Source organism: Sinohyriopsis cumingii, chromosome 17, assembly GCF_028554795.1.
Source record: "Sinohyriopsis cumingii isolate HCF-2022 chromosome 17, ASM2855479v2, whole genome shotgun sequence".
NCBI classification, from domain to species: domain Eukaryota; kingdom Metazoa; phylum Mollusca; class Bivalvia; order Unionida; family Unionidae; genus Sinohyriopsis; species Sinohyriopsis cumingii.
The window spans coordinates 87,322,827-87,326,391 of NC_142977.1; the positions used below are offsets into that span (position 1 = coordinate 87,322,827).

The 3,565-nt window shown below is 33.9% G+C and overlaps 1 long non-coding RNA gene across 1 annotated transcript; it reads left to right on the plus strand.

Annotated features, from left to right (window-relative positions):
- Positions 1-998: 998 nt before the first annotated feature.
- LOC149779379 (uncharacterized) lies at positions 999-2,926 on the plus strand. The gene is made up of 2 exons (XR_016415403.1): positions 999-1,723; positions 2,467-2,926. It is a non-coding gene; the product is annotated as an uncharacterized LOC149779379 (long non-coding RNA).
- The last annotated feature ends 639 nt before the right edge of the window (positions 2,927-3,565 follow it).

Below are 3,565 nucleotides of genomic sequence, written 5' to 3' on the forward strand. Positions count from 1 at the left end.
GTAATATTTCATGCAGTTGGTAAACTTATCAATAATTGGCAATTAAAATAAAATTAATTGTACTGAGGTTAACAGAACATAATAATTGTTTATTGCTCTGGTAAGCTTGAATATTTTTGTCGAAGTAAAAAGTAGCCATCGCAGACAAATGCGAAGGTAGGGGGCTAAATTTATAAACTCTATTCTTCAACCTATTACAACTTACGATCATGAAATTTGACATAATCGACTCTGGTTGATGTAAAGAGGTTAAATGACATGAATGTTTATGACTAACTATTTATTAGGATTTTGACATTTTCTTTTGGACATTAAAACGTTTAGTAGCATCGAGTTAGTGGAGTATTTCCATCTCATATGCAATGTTGAACACATAATACCGGGTACATCTATCGGAACACCCAAAGGACTCCCTTGTCCTTCAAATGTGTACATGAAAACACAAAACAGTGACACGACTATATAGTGCAAGATTCTAGCAAGCTTAATCAGATATTTAGGATTTGAACATGTTTGTGAGATAAATATTAATAAGCTTGGAACAGAAACAGCTTCAAACATTGGTACAGTTGAAACTCGCGGTTTTCTTACAGCTATTATTCCAAGAGATGCTAAATATTACTCCATTTGTGTAAACAAAGCAGAGGCCGAAAAACATTTTGCCTGCATTGGTTATAAATATAAAGACAAGAGAGAAATATTATTTCATATTTTTGAGGAAACTGGGTTTGATATTCATATGGACATCAATAAGTTATTTGGTCATTTAGTATTCATGTTTAATTAAGATATGACACCAATAACTATGAATCTTACAAATATCTGAGCAATACAATGTTTAATAAGAATGAATCAAGAATGTGTTGACATTCAATTGCTTAGCAAACTTTATAGGAACACTTGGAGATTTTCTTCAGTTATAATGCATTTCTTAGCTACTTTCAAATATCTTAATAACGGGAGTTTACATTTAACACTTATGAATGTGGAGTGTAAGGTATGATGGGCGACATTCGAGAGTGAGAGATCAAGCAATGTGTCAGTGATCTACTTTATATTAGATAATAATACGCGCGGTGTTATCATTGTTATATCCATCTCTTGCAGGAAAGCAATACATTTTCTTGTCTCATATAACGTGGAAAGCGATATACATATATTCTGCAGATGGCGTTTTGTAATACACGGATGCATGGATGGTTTCACAAGACTTATTGTCTACCTAGCTTGCAACTGTGATAATAGAGCTTCAACAGTTTTAAACCATTTCACTGAAGCCGTTTCCAAATGGGGCCTTCCTTCCCGAGTGAGAGGGGACATGGGTGTGGAAAACCGTGAAGTTGCTCAGTACGTGCTCTCACACCCTCGTCGGGGCCTTAATAGGGGAAGTTTTCTAACTGGAAAAAGTGTCCATAATTCGAGGATAGAGAGGCTATGGCGTGATGTGTATAATGCTGTGCTTTCTTTATTTTGTGAGCTTTTCGTATCATTGGAAGTCAAAGGCTTTTTTTATCCAGATTCGGAGAAACATGTCTTCTGCTTGCCTTATGTGTACAGAAATGTGATAAACGACAGACTATTCCAGTTTATGAATTCATGAAACAATCATAAATTGAGAACTGAGAACAACAAGACTCCCTGCCAGCTATTTATACTTGGACTGCAGCGTATATTTAACGAGAATCAATTAATTGCTAACGAATACTTCGAAGAATTAGATCAGGTGAGAAGCTTGTCTCGTTTTAAGCAATGTGGCCTATTGGTAAAGAAAGAAACCAGAAAGACTGAAGAGATTTGAAACTGGGCACTATCCAATCTGCACGTTCCTTAAAATACCTACCATTATTTTATCAATGTCTGTGTATGTGTGTGTGCTTCTAATTAGCAGTGTATGTGATTACCAAAGTCATAACAAATGACTACAACTTCACAGTGTGCGACTTCGTTAAATGGAAAGTACCTGTATTTTCGAAATATATTCTATCAAGCTCATAAAACATACTAAATTTACAATCAGCGAAACATTACAATAACAATATAAAGCAAAAATTCCCTGCATGTCAATATAAGTAGCGTTTAAAGGACATCTGATTGTAACATTTCTGCTTTATATAACTTAACAGATAGTATTCGACAAAAGTTTTAGAATTTCAGAAAACTGTTTGTCCAACATCGAGAAACAATTTCTTTTAGCACGAAAAACTTTCATGAGTTTACCATGCAGAGACCAAATTACAAATTTGTTTATTGCCGGTTCTGCAAGACAGTATATGCTATTCTCTTAGCCTAACATTTGTTGGTGATATTTGGAAGTTAGAACTGAGCCACCGTAGCTCATTCTCTTAAACGAATTCATTTCTTAAGAGCCAAACTTAATTGTGTCTTTGAATCATTTTTTTTTAACTATAAAAAATGAATGAATACATTGCAGACAAAATTATTATTAGTATTATTTTCTTCATTTAGGACGCTCTACCAGAGTATGGAATGGATCCAGATGCACCGTTACCTGAGCCAAGTGATGAAGACAATATCGACGTGCCATCAATAGAGCTACTTAATGAAGAACAGTTGCATTCTTTCAATGCCAAAATGAGTGGAATTCACGTAGCTGACCTTTCTGACATTGAACCATATTTGCATGCTTTAGATTCTGTTGATGAGGTTTTGGAAGTTTGAAGTCGATAATTCATGTACTCTACTACATTTCCGTTGATTATATGGGGCGATTTTACTTTCTGCAATTGCTCAAAGCAGTATCTTGTCATCAGTGACAACTTTCTTTCATTCCTCCATTTGTAATTAAATTCATCTTAACTCCCTATTTGTAAGATTACAAATGTATTAATAACATAATCTTTGTTCCTTATTAAATAGACTGTGATCCAATACAGCTCTATGTTTAAAATAATAAATGAATAACTTGCGCAAGACTTCGTCAACTGAAATCTGAGTATCAAATCTACTCCTAATAGGTTTGTCCGACTGTACTAAAATCTAATTAATAGTGTTGATAGTTTTTGTATTATAAAAATCCAATAAGCGGTAATAGAACATGCGTTTGATTGAATTCAACTGAAATCTCCGCAGAGTACGCATCTTACCTGTATTTATTCGTATTTATACAAATTCTGACAGTATTATCAAGCATTTTTCTGTGTAATTCAGGGATAGCACTTTCCGTTCTGTTTGGTGTATATTTGTAATCCTCCATGATTGATTATATGTACCCTGATATTTGTCTAAGTTAATTTCAATCAATGAAAATGACACTTACGCCGAGTGGAGACAGTACTTAAAAAAATAAATACAAATTAAATAATTTATTTATCAACTGAAAGTTGTGTTCTAGTTCTATCTTTTAGTTTCTTTTAAGTGTAATCATCATAAATGCAATGTGTCCTCTTGTAACTAAACGTAAAATGCGTCAATCTTTCTTAACAGCTATGTTTCTTAACAGCGCGTTTCTCCGAGAACCTAATTAAGTGCCGACCGTGTTTTGATAACTGACTTGTGGAAGTATTTGTTGTATTGTTGCACTGAACGAAAAGCTGGACTCCTTTGT